Source organism: Sus scrofa, chromosome 8 (assembly GCF_054392235.1).
Source record: "Sus scrofa isolate SSC_HxYL_T2T_F1_AM1 chromosome 8, Sscrofa_HxYL_maternal_Yorkshire_Landrace_v2.0, whole genome shotgun sequence".
In the NCBI taxonomy this organism is placed as follows: domain Eukaryota; kingdom Metazoa; phylum Chordata; class Mammalia; order Artiodactyla; family Suidae; genus Sus; species Sus scrofa.
In genome coordinates, this window is record NC_139390.1 from 45961155 (window position 1) to 45975546 (window position 14392).

The following is a 14392-nucleotide window of genomic DNA, read 5'->3' on the forward strand; positions in this document are numbered from 1 at the left end:
GGGGGATGACGTTTCCAAACTCCAATTAATTACAGGGTTTTCACCTTAGATTAAATATTATTTACTGATTTTATAAAAGAAGCCTTATAATTGCCTTATTTCCTTTGAAAAATGTACTGCCTTGTGCCAGCAGGTACATTCATGCTGCTGTTTGTGTGGCCAGTTCATCTGAGGAGCTGCTGCATGTCCTGAGTAGAGCCCAGGAAACGTCGCGTGCTTAAGATGGCAGGAAAGTAATTGCAGCAGGTCAGTTTGCTGCCCCTGAAGGCTATAAATGCCTCTGAGTAATAAGGATAGGTAGATCAACAGAGCTCAAACTCTGAAGTGAAATTTTATCTTATTTCTGGCACCACAAATACTAACCCGATCCTTATCTGTCTAAGAAAAAACATTCCTCCTTAGCAGGCCAGCACAGCTCTTTACGATTTCCACATACCTCTTGAAAATTATGAAAGACCCATTGTATCAGAACCTGGAGTAAACAGGATATTTAAGGCCTGTGAGCATGGTCAGGTTAATCTGTAAATTTCACTGTGTTTTAGAAGGATCTGAAGAAAAGAATTGTTCAACACTCCTACTTTTCAGACCCCACCCCCACTCTCATTCAAGCCAAGGAAACTATGAAATCCTATTAAAACCTATTGGGTCTATTTTTGTGTAGGAAAGAGTCTGAGCCTGGGAGTCTAGAGATTTTGTTTTTAGTCAACTCCGTGCCACTGTGAGCTGTGTGTTCTTGGCTGTGGTCCTTGAGAAAGATACAGAACCTCTTTTGGGCCTCTACTGACTAGATGATAATTTAGGCCAATTTTAGTGCTAAAGTTCCCTGTGACGTCTTCCCCCTTTTCTCAGTATAAAAAATCCCAAATATTAACACCTCTGAGTGCATTCTAATTTCAGAGGTTTCATGATATTAGAAATCCAGAGAGCTGTTCATAGTGGAAATCCAGTGAAATTTGGAGATATAAAGCCCTGTCATTTCATGATATATCTTGGCCAGTTATTTATTGTCTCCAAATATGTTCACCATATGAAAAACAAAGACTCAAATAATAGTTTTAGGCTTATAGGAGAAAAAAAAAAACAACCCATTTCCTATTTTACGTAATATGAGTAATGAAACAAACACCCCTGGACCTGCCATCAGCTGAAGAAGTGTGGCATTTCTAACACCTCTGAAGTGTCCCTGCACCTCTCCACAGTCACTACCCTCTCCTCCATTATAAGAGTAACCACCACTGTGAATTTATGTCAGTGGGATTATACCAAACGTATCCCTCTGCAACTTTATTCACTCTACTTAGTCGTTGTGACTTACTTTTATTGATCCAATGGTATAATAATAGGAGTAATAGTAGTAGCAGTAATAATAATAATTTTAGTTCTGTATTGATGGTCCTTTAATAATAGTAGTAGTAAGAATAATAATAATTCTAATCCTTTATTGATAGTCAAGTTGGGGTCTTGATGAACAGTGCTGCTTTGACCATTCTTGCACATGTCTCCCAGCTCATACCTGAAAGGGATTCTCCATGGATAGTTCTGTGAGTGGAATTGCTAGATCATCAAGCAGGTGCATTTTCAAACTCTGCACGCCCTTACCTTGCTTTCCAAAGCAGGAGTGAAAATATATACTCTCACCAGTTTCTGTGGAAAGTGAATTTGTTCACTCAAAAGGAAAAGAAACTTCTTTCCAGCATTTGGGGAGGTAATTCTTAAATAGCTTTTCAATTCTTCCCATGACATCAGTTAATTATCGTTTTTTAAATTTCTCTTTGAAAAAGTGTTGGATAAACAGAGTGACAAGGAACAGAATCAATACTACCTAAGTTTAATTTTTTAGCATAGAGTTGAAAATGGACCTCTTTGGTCATAATTCAATAGTCTGGTTATCTAAATAAGGTTGTGCTTACAGCACAGTAAAGTAGCCGTGGAAATAGACTCAAGAAAGGGAGAGTGTTATCCTCTCTCTGCTCCATATTCCATAAACTGGCAAATCTCAAGTTGTCATCCACAACTAAGACCCTTATAGATGTGTTCATTCTCACCTACTAGATATCCCCCCACTTGGCAGAAACAAAGGCATCTCAAATTCAGAATACTGCAGTGAACATATGATTTCTCCCCTCTTCCTATCCTTCTCAATTCCCTCTCTCATCCAGGGTTGCAAATCCAAACCTGAGAATTAGCCTTGATTCCTCCCTTCCCCCTACTTCAAATATAATCAATAATGAAATCCTTTTAATTTTCTCCATATGAATCCTACTTTCTTCATTTCCACTGATATCACATTAATGATGATCCCCAACCCTTCCAGGCATTGTGCCAAGTGCTTTCCATGCATTGTCATTCTTAATTCTTATACCAGATGGTTAATAGACTTCTCCACTATGCAAAGTGAAGGCAAGCAACTTGCTCAAGGTCACGCAACTAATAGATAACAGGTCTAAAATTCAAACCCAGATAGTCTGATTACAAAATCTGACTCCAAATGTCTTCATCACCTTGTGAAAAACTACCTCAAACTCTTGCCTTGTAACTGGTCCCTTCCTTCCACTCTTGTCTCCCTCCAAAGCTGTCTCTACCCTGCACGCTAAGGTTTTTAAAATCAAAATGTGATTTTTTTCTCTCCTTGGTTCAAGACTTTTCAGCAGCATCCCATTGCCTGTATGCTAAAATCAGATCATTACCACTACCTAAATGGTACTTCCTGTCTATATCTCAGAACATCCAGTAGAATATGCCCCATTCTGCCAAAGATTCTTTCCCTCTGAATGAAATCTTCCTTCCCTAATTATTAGTAAATGATTATCAATCTTTTCCTTTTAATTCTTCGTTTCATTCAAATCAGTTCTTTCAGAAAACCTTCCTGACCCAATAGCACAAGTCTTTTCGTAACATGGATTGTTATCACAATAACAGATTCATCCTGGTAACAGCAACAAGGTAAACTGATTTTGAACCTTCATAACCCTACTGTCTAGGAGAATTGGCTCTATATGTAGATAGCAGTAAAAATTTTTACATTTGTTGAGAGCTTAATATGTGTTAGCCACAGTACTAAATACCTTTTATATTTCCATTTCATCATACTTTCTCTTAGAACTGTATGCATGTCCTATACAGCACTTATAACAACTTATAACAACTGATTGACAGTGATGTTAGTTATTATTTATCTCCATCTCTTCATATTCTATGTCAATTAGGGCTAAGATCATACCCTCAGTGTCTTGCCCAGGGCATTGACAAGAATAATATGTAAAATTAAATTTTTTTAGGATATAATCACCAAGTTAAGAAATCCCTTAGGTCCTCAGGGTAACCTACTCAAATAAAGTTTTCTAGATCTTACATTCTATTATTCAAATGTGATTGAAGTCTTCACCTTTAAAATGCAGACTTAATAAGCATGCTATCCCACTGATAAATTATGAAATGTATTTCTAAGTGTTTAAGGTCATAGCTCTTGTACTAGGGAGGATTAAATCCAGAGGAAGAGAGAAAGACATGGTCCACAGATACACGAGTACAGAGGGAGGTCATATAAAAAGAGGAAATCATCGGCAGTGTTTTCCATATGGTAATTGTACTCAATAGGCACAGGAAGGCATTTAGTGGCTGTAGTACAGTCTTAAGGTACATTTGAACTGTGCTGAAATGAAAGGCGGAAATTCTAGTATCACCCAGCACTCACAAAAGCAGAGAACTCTCTGAGATGTTTCAAGGATAGAAAGACCCTGATCTTTTTTTTTTTTTTCTTTTAGGGCCACACGGCAGTGCCAGACCCCAACCCACTGAGCAAGGCCAGGGATTGAACCCACGTCCTCATGGATACTAGAGGAGTTCATTACTGCTGAGCCACAAAGGGAACTCCAGAAAGACCCTGCTCTTAATTCGAGTTCTCTCCTGCTGAAGTGGGATGGAAGGGACCTGTACATTAGGGAGAAGAGATTCCATGCATGATCACCCACATTGGCAAAACCAGACAGTGTGTTGATACTCCATTATCCTAGTCTAGAGTGTAAAAATATATTAAAGCACAAGAATATTGAGAGATGGTAACAAGGCTTCACATCAGAATCATGAGTCCAATTCCAAAAGAAGTGTTACTGGAGATCTGTTCTCACCTAATCTAATACCTGGAGAGGTGGTATATGTAGAGTCAAGAGTTTATTAGAGGTCAAATCTTTAAGGTATGGAATCAGACTGCTTGGTTTGCCATGTACCAGAGACTAAAATTTCCTCTGCCTCAGTTTCATCATCTATAGAATGAGAACAATCTTAGGGTAAGGTTGGAATTAAGTTATACTAAAGCAATTGGAAAATGCCTAATATAGATAGCAAATTTTCAAAAATGGGTTATCTTCACAGTCATCAGCATCAATATCACCTCAGTAGGGAGCCGTCTTTTGCAAGTTTCAGATTTGTAGACAGTGGTGGCACCAAATTTCAAATTACACCTCATTACTGACACTCAAGCAAAACAGGCTTGTTTTATCACAACACCCTCAATGTGTGGAAAGAACCAGAAGCACAATACTTGTTAATTACAGTCAGACTATACTGTTGACAATCAGCTCAAACACTCAGGTTTTCGTTCCTAACATACTAAATAGATGGAGACAAAAATGACTGAAATCTGAAATCTCTTTACACCAATTTCAAAAAAAAAAGTGTCTTCCATAGCTCTGCTTACACTGTAATCATGAACAGCCACTGCAAAAAAGAACATATATCAGTCAAGCATCTTTAAAATGTTGTTTTTTTTCCCCCTTGGGAAATATTTAAGCTATAATTCAAAAACATTTTATTTCTTAGCACATATATGTTTACATTTATTATTAAATTGTAAATAACAGGAGGTAGACAGTTATACTTCTTTTTTTGGACAGTTATATTTCAAAGGCCAACACATTTTTATTGAAGTATAGTTGATTGATTTACAATGTTGTGTTAATTTCTGCTATAGAGCGAAGTGATTCAGATACATATATATATGCACACATTATTTTTCATATTCTTTTCCACCATGGCTTATCACGGGATATTGAATATATTTCTCTGTGCTATATAGTAGGACCTTGGTGTTTATCAATCTCATATAAAATAGTTTACATCTACTAATCCCAAACTCTCAATGTTTCCCTCCCCCCTGTCAACCACTAGTCTGTTCTCTTTGTCTGTAAGTGTATTTCTGTTTTGTAGACAAGTTCATTACTGTCATATGTTAGATTCTATGTGTAAGTAATACCATATAGCATTGTCTTTGTCTATCTTCACTTAGTATGACAATCTATAGATCCATCCACATTGCTGCAAATAATAGTATTTTATTCTTTTTATGGCTGAGTAGTATTCTATTGTATATATGTACCACATCTTATTTATCCAGTCATCTGTCAATGGACATATAAGTTGTTTCCATGTCTTGGCTATTTTGAATAGTGCTGCAATGAACATTGAGGTGTATGCACCCTTTCAAATTATAGTTTTGTCTAGATATATACCCAGGAGTGGGATTACTGGATTATATGGCAACTGTATTTTTAGTTTTTCGAGGAACCTCCACACTGTTTTCCATAGCAGCTGCACCAGCTTACATCCCACCAACAGTGTAGGAGGCTTCCCTTTTCTCCACACCCCTTCAGCATTTGTTTTTTGTAGAGTTAATAATGATGGCCATTCTAACTGGTGTGGCACCTAACTGTAGTTTTGATTTGTATTTCTCTAATAATTATAAGTGTTGGGCATCATTTCATGTGCCTGTTGGCCGTCTGTATGTCTTCTTTGGAGAAATTTAGGTCTATTTAGGGCTTCTCAATGGCCAACATTTTTAATTCTAATTGAATTTAGTTTATATTTTGTCCAAAGGAAAAATTCAGCTGGGTTTTGTGTTTACTTCCTTATTTCCTTCTTTTTTTCTTATGTCTCTAATAAATATCTATAACACTTACACCTTGTTTTGAGGTTAGAGGGAAATTTTATTAAGGCATCCAGGGTGGAAGCAGAGTAACCACATGAAAGACAAGGAAATCTAGCTTGCAGAAACCACAGAAAAAAAAATGTTCAGTCTTTCCCAAATATCCCAGTTATTTTAAATGAAATTTCAACTGAAATTTCTATAAATAGTATATTTTCTATGTTTTTTAAAGGTCTTTTGGGGGAGCCAGAGTCTGTAATAGGCTCAGGCAACCATCTTAAAAGTAGTGATTTCATTTTCTAAACCCCTATAGTAAGTCACCTATTCCTCCTGTGGCATTTGCCACTCTGTGACGTGTACTTCAGTTATCTGAGCTGTGGTTTTCTCTTTCATACTAAGTCCTATGGTGACAGATAGAGATAGAAATGGAGATGACAGACAGCATCATTGTATTTATCAAACCCTTACGGTATTCTGGAAAAATCACACATGTTATGGAAGATAAGTCTTTCATAATCCCTTTATTGAGTATTAATGTTATTTCTATTATGTAGATGAGAAAATTGAGGCCCAGAGAAATTAAATTACATTACACTGTGTCTCTGATTTCAAAGCCCAAACTCTTTCAATGAAGTCAGAGTTTTGATTCATTTTTAATCCCACAAAGAGCAGAGCATACATCTTCACTCACAGAAATTCTCAATAAATGAAAGAAAATAAAGATTTCCTTAAGAGTACTCTTCCTTTATATATCAAATAATATGTGTCACCTAGGCTTTCTGAAAAATTATTTTTCTAACTGGATATGCTGTGCTAAAAGACACACACACACACACACACACACTCTTGCACACAATAAAAAGATAAAGCAATCAGAGTAGAAGATGAATAAGCTTAAGTAGGTTGGCAATGCTTGTATATTATTTGAGAATATTAAAATAATCTTTAAACATTTCCCTTTAATTATTTATTAACTTATATACCTATGCTAACAAATAAATAAACATTCTTGACTACGATTTCCCCATTGTCTCAAATACCTGGGCTCAATTGGGTTGTATTGTACTGATGAATTTAATTAGTTAACAAGGCTTGATAACACAACCACTGTGTGGTCTATTCTACTCAAAAAGTAATAAATGACTTTTTTTTTAATTGCTATTTCCCCAATACAATTTTTTTCTACTGTACAGCATGGTGACCCAGTTACACATACATGTATATATTCTATTTTCTCACATTATTAGGCTCCATCATAAGTGATGAGGCATAGTTCCCAGTGCTACAAAGCAGGATCTCATTGGTAATCCATTCCAAAGGCAATAGTCTGCAACTATTAACCCCAAGATCCCAATCCATCTCACTCCCTCCCCCTCCCCCTTGGAAACCACAAGTCTATTCTCCAAGTCTATGATATTCTTTTCTGTGGAAAGGTTCATTTGTGCCCTCTATTATATTCCAGATATAAGTGATACCATATGGCATTTGTCTTTCTCCTTCTGACTTACTTCACTCAGTATAAGAATCTCTAGTTCCATCCATGTTGCTGCAAATGGCATTATTTTGTTCTTTTTTATGGCTGAGTATTATTCCATTGTGTATATATACCACATCTTCCTAATCCAATCATTTGTCAATGGACATTTGGGTTGTTTCCATGTCTTGGCTATTGTGAATAGTGTTGCAATGAACATCCAGGTGCATGTGAATAAATGACTTTCTAAACACATATGTTATCTTTTGACCCCAGATTCTGGCATCTTTATTGATCAAGTAGTTGATTGTGTGGGTTTAAACATATAAATTGTGGTCAGGGGAGGAAAAAGAAAAAACACAGAATAAAGAGTTTATTTTAGGAGTTCCCATTGTGGCTCAGCGGAAACAAACCTAACTAGTATCCATGAAGATTCAGATTTGATCCCTGACCTCGCTCAGTGGGTTGGGGATCTGGTGTTGCCATGAGCTATGGTGTAGGTCATAGACACAGCTTGGATCCTGAGTAGCTGTGGCTGTGGCAGAGGCTGGCAGCTACAGCTCCAATTCAACTCCTAGGTTGGTAACTTCCATATGCTCCAAGTGCGGCCATAAAAAGACAAAAAAAAATTATTTTAATGAAACAGATTTGTTTTAAAGCAAACATGTCAAATGTGTTGTAATATGTTAAACTGAGGCTAGCTGACATGTTGTGAACTGGCTGTAGAGAGGCCTGCATGGCAATTACAGCCCACAAGAGACCTAGGTCCTCAGTCTAATAGCCGTTAAGGAACCCAAGCCTTCCAGCAACCAGGAGAGGAGGCCTGGGGAGCTCTGGCTGTGCATACATATGAGACAGCAGCCCTTGCCAATCTTTTTTTTTTTTCAGTTTGTTCATTAGCCTATGAAAGTACCCGGCCCATAAAAACTAACCACTAAGTTCTATCACTTTTTGAGACAGATTACCCCACTCTGATCCATCTCTTTCAATAAATCAACTTCTTACCTATCACTTTGCCTCTCCCTGAATTCCTTCTCTGCTGAGACGTAAAGAACCTGAACTTCAATAAGTCCTGAGACCAAGTGTGTGATTTCAATTAAAAGACAGTGTGTTCAAGTCCCAATATGAATTGTGCAGTTTCACAAGTATACGTGGGAGAGACCCAGGAAATCTGAGTAATTTTAGCCATATTTTAACTGCAACATTATGAGAGATCCTCAAGTAGAGAACCTAGCTAAGCTATGCATGGATTCCTGCCTTGTATAAACTATGAGATGATAAATATTCATTTTTTTATACCACTGAGTCATAGTATAATTATTTTAGGCACTACAAGATAACCAATACTTGAACAACGTAAAATAACTGAATTAAAAGGAACAAAAGTAGATGTCTTCTTTCAAACAATGACTTATAAGACTATTATAAACTTATAAAACACACACATATGTAACACACAATTCAAGATAGTAATTAAGAGCATAAAATTCCTGAGCCAGAATGCAGGGTTTAAAATCAGTAATTCTGAAGCTAAAGCATATCCCATTGTCCAATCTCAATATATCTTTCAGCAAAACTTTGAATTAAATAGTTTTCTATTAAAAGGTCTGCTCAGCTCCCTTCAGAGCTTAAGTGAATCATCTAGAGCATCAAAGCATTTGGCTGATTTTTTGAAGCACTTGCTGCTCACTGAGAGATTAGAGAGGTCTTTTTACATAATCGATGAAGCAATAGAAGGGAGAGAGATTTATGAGACAAAAGGGCTTTATAATGTACTTGCAGCAACTCTCTTCCCAAAAGAGATTATATATAGTGTCTCCACAAAGGAACAGAGTAGAATTAGGTCCAGGGAGGGTCTGTATGTTGTATGTGAACAATTTCACCTGATTTTGCTTTAATGTTTGAAATAAAAGTATGCCTTTCATTCACTTTTCCTCAATCACTCTCATTGTTTTCTCTTCTCATGGAGCAGACAAGAGTTGTCCATATATTGGACAAAATCATATTCAAAAGGATAAATGCATCCCAAAGTTCATAGCACCAATATTTACAGTAGCCGAGACATGGAAACAACCTAAATGTCCATTGACAGAGGAATGGATAAAGATGTGGTACATATACACAATGGAATATTATTCAGACATAAGAAAGAATGCAATAATGCCATTTGCAACAAGATGGGTATGTTAGGTAGGATAGGATAGGGACTCGGACCCAGCTGATTCAAAACAGGCCATTTACTGACACCAAAAACAGGAGGCCCACAATCAAACAATGAGGACACACGCAGATACCAGAGGCATGGTCTTCAGAGCACTTTCCTATACAAAGGAGGCATGTTCATTGGAGCACATCCCTATAACCTATTTATTCCCCATGCAGATAAGGCATCCCACCCAAAACCAGAGAGGACCAAAATGCACCCCCATACAGAGATCAAACAACACTCAGCCCTTACACACAGCAAAGGGGGTTGGGACGAGAAAATTTAGTGTGTCTGGGGTGGGAGAATTATGTTCCACAAACATGTCCACTGTATGGAGATACAAGGAAAGACCCAGTTGCAGCCAGAGCCAGTCTCTACACCAGGACAGCCACTCTCCCTAAGGGTGTAAATATAATTTGCCGTACTCTGCTATGAATTTGACTCTTGATTGCAATCAAGACTGTGTTCTCCAAGGCAACCAGAAGGAGCATTTTTCTCTCAGGGTTTCAGACTTGGAAGGGGCCCATTAAGAGTGCCTATAGAGCTGTAACTTTTGACCTAAGGAGCTGTTGGTTTGGGGCAATTCCCTTCGAACCAGAATTGTTCCTGTCCTGATCCAAGCTCTCCTGCCTGGAGAGACCACCTGCCTCCATCCCTACACAGCAAGACCTCTGGCTCTATCCCAGTGCCACTACAGCACTTCTCAGACAAAACAAAAACCCCCACCTGCAGCTCCAAATCTTTGTTGCATGTGGGCAAGAATCAAGAGAAACAACGCACAGAGGGACCTGACAGATGGAGATAAAGATTATCATACTAAGTGAAGCAAGTCACACAGGGAAATACAAGTATCATATGATATTACTTACATGTAGAATCTAATAAAAATAGTACAAAAGAATTTATTTATAAAACAAAAACAAACATAGATTTTAAAATCAAACTTATGGTTACCATAGGGAAATCCATAGGTGAGGGAGGGATAAATTGGAAGGATGGGAATAACATATACACACTACTGTATAAAATTAATAAGGACCCACTCTATAGCACAGGGAAACTTAGTAGTTTATAATAACTTTTATGGGAAAAAAATGGGCATATGTATATGTATAACTTATTCACTTTCCTGTGCATCTGACACTAATGCAACACTGTAAATCAACTATATTCCATAAAAAATTTTTAAAAGAAAATATATTAAGGGGACAAAAAGTCATCCATCCCAGATATCAGCACAGGCAGAAGAAGAAACCTATCGAAAGATGAAAATGTTTCTGAAGACTTGGAGGATCTTGACAAGGACCAGGCTCTTGTAGACTCATGTCCAAACCTTGTGAGTATGTGCATTTCAAGTTCTAGGCCTCATGAGAAGAGACAGAGGCACTTTTCTGGTGTTCCTCCCCAGTGGGAACAGAAATACCCAGGAAGAAAAGTTCTCATGCCCACTGCCAAAATATAAACTCCCACAACGCTCGTTTCTGAAATGCATTCTACATTGCTTCAAAAAATAAACCTCGTACTTCCTTGGAAGCAAACCTCTTGCTACCCAGGAATATTGTCAGGCAAAATCAAAGTGATATTTAAAAGTTAGGGTCCCAAAAGATAAATTCTTATAATTCTATTCTTAGAGGAAACAACTTCTGAGTATAGAGTTTTTGTTAGACTTTTCCATTAGATGCCTTTGGCAGGAACCTGTCACCAATTTTAGATGCAACAACTACCTTATTTCTAGGTCAGGATAAATTCTGCATCTTCTGTATATACACAGAGAAAGTCATCATTCAAACTTCCTGTTCATCTTTCTACCAAGATACTTATGCATCGTGACCAGAAAGATAACAAATGACTCCCCTCCTAAGAACCTAAAAGAAGTCAAACCAACCAAAAAGAAATGAGAGTCAGCTAATAACACTTGAGGACATTGATAATTTCAACATCTTCTTTGGTGTAATTTTTTTAAGAAATATGAGTATTAGATGAAAATACTAACAATTTTTTGTAGGAAATGTGTATATCCTTTAGTTCATTAATATGAAGATTAAGAAAAAGAGGAAAAAGGAGAATATGTGCTGACAAGGTTAACTGAAAGAGACAAATTATAACCATTTTTACTTTATGATTTAGAAGGCAAGTAACCAGAAATAATAAGCTCTTCTCTCTGTCTCTGTCTCTCTCTCTCTCATTTTTATGACTGCAGGTGTGGCATATGGAAATTTCCAGGCTAGGGGTAAAATTCGAGCTCCAGCTGCAGGCCTACACCACAGCATAGCAACACCAGATCTGAGATGCATTTGTGACCTACACCACAGCTTGTGGCAATGCTGGATCCTTAACCCACCAAGCTAGAACAGGGATCAGACCCACATCCTCATGAATATTATGCCAGGATTTTAGCCCACTGAGCCATAAGAAAAGCCTCCCCTTTGCTTTCTTTCTTTTCTTTTTCTTTTCTTTTAATAGGCTATTCTCTAAAATAATCAGATCAACTTGGTTGACGGGAGTCAAGATTATCTACAAGCCCCACCAGCCAGACAAAAATCCTCCATGCACTGGCAGGGCAGTGGGACAGCCCTAAATATATCTTTAATCTTGCATTTGATTACATCATCTGAAGAGTCCCATTTGAAAGAAGAAATTTGCTTTGGGCAGCACAGCACATCTCGTCATATTATCTTGTGAGAGTCCCAGAGAAATGGGACGAATGATAGGACAGGTGGGGTTTACATCAGCATAGGACCTCCTTGTACAGCAGACCCTCTGGGGAGAGAACCCTGAGAATCTGTGGACACTGGATCCCTCAGTAAACTGAAAAGAAGTAATTTGAATTAATTAACAATCTCTTTCTTTGTAATTTTTTTTTTTTTTTGCAAAGCTGGTGACAACCTAGAAACTGACTCAGCTTTATATACCGTCTTCCTTTGCCCACTGTTTGTAATGAGTAGTGGATTGGCTGAGACAGTTTTAGCAGAAATACAACTAGCTGAAGGGGAAAAAAACCTGTAAAATATATGAAGTGAACCATTTATCACCACAAATATAAGTGATAGCTATGACATTTTTCAAAAGCTAGTACCATTGAATAACTCTTTCCAAAGCTAACTTGCATACCTCTCAGAAATGATGTCTTTCCTTAAGACTCCTACAGAAGGTAACTGACACTTTTAAGTTTTCTAGGGGGACTAGCTGCCAAAAAGTTAAAAGACCTCTCTTTGCAAAATGGGACATGACATGTATTGTTCACTCTCTTTCCATGGTAATGGAGTTTTAATCCCAGGTGTCACTTGGATGAAACAAGGTCACTTAAGAACAAAAATCAATGCAGTTTCTCTAAATATGCTGGGATATGGTGTCTGATTGGAAACTATGTTTGCTTTACACTGTTGCATCCATTGTTTACACTGTGGTTGCCTAAAGCCCAAATCTACAATAAATTTAGAAGATTCCTGGGCTACTTTCACATTTCCTGTGTTAGTAAATGTCCTTTTTATGGGTCTGTTTCACAGACATACCTATAAGTAGCTGCTCTTAAAATGGCTAAAGCTAAAAGAAAACAACTCTTTTTAGAAATGACCCAGGTCAGGAAGCTTCCTGGTTTTTATTGCTACTTCAAAGCCAAACCAGATAAACTAGCTTAAGGTACTACTTTGACATTGGATGGAATTTGAGACAGCTGTCTGAAAACCACAAGTTTGGATAGCACAGGAGCTTTGCTGGAAAATCTTGCCTCTCAGCCTACATGGCAGTGTCACCTGAGCTCCCAGCTTATGTGCAACAAGAATCTCTGTTCTATCCCCTGACCCACAGACGTAGGACTTCCAGCACTTCTGATCAGTCCATCCTTTATTTTTGTAGAAAGTCACGTAGGAGTTGTGAGCTGTGACACTCAGTTTAAACTGTTTATGTTTCCTTTCCAGTATGTTCTGACCAATAGCAGGGACCACAAGTGGAGCCAGGGTTGGAAAGGTGGAAATGACTGGATGTCATGTGTTCTGTCCCCTATATATACCCTTGACTCACACATCCTGTCTGGGTTCATGCTGGTTTTCTGACTGCCATGTGTCTGGAGTCTCAGTAAGTCCCCAAGCCACCCTAGAAGTTCATCCTTCCCCAGAAGACAAAGAGGAGGCCACATCAAGAGGTAGGAGGGGAGATTTCATGACATAAACAACCCTATACCTCCTGGATGGGAAGCCCCACAGACTGGAAACTAACTGGTTCACAGAGACTCACATCAAACTCTCATGTGTGGGGATCTGGCTCTGGGAGAAAGAGCCCTTGGAGCATCTTGCATTGAACGCCAGTGGGGCTTGTGTGCAGGAGCTCCACAAGACTGGGGGAAATGGAGACCCCATTCTTAAAAGATGCACACATACTTTCACATGCACTGGGTCCCAGGGCAAAGAAAAGTCTCCATAGGAATCTGGGTCAAACCTGACTGCAGTTCTTGGAGGACTTCCTGGGAAAAAAGGGTGAACATGTCTTGTTGTGAAGGAAGAACATTGGAAGCAAAGCTCTCGGGAATTTTTAGCAGTATGTCTTTCTCTGGAGGTGACCATTTTTGGAAATCCTGGCCCCAACCCTCACTGCTGAGAAGCCCCAGAGCAAACAACAATCCAGATGGGATCACAGCCCCACCCCTCAGTAAACAGGCTACCTAAAGAACCCTCAGGCACACAGCTGCCTCTAATCCTATCCAGAGACTAACCCCCACCCACCAGAGGGATTAGAATCAGCTCCACCTTCCAGTGGGCAGGCATCAGCCCCTCCTATCAGGAAGCCTACAGCAAGC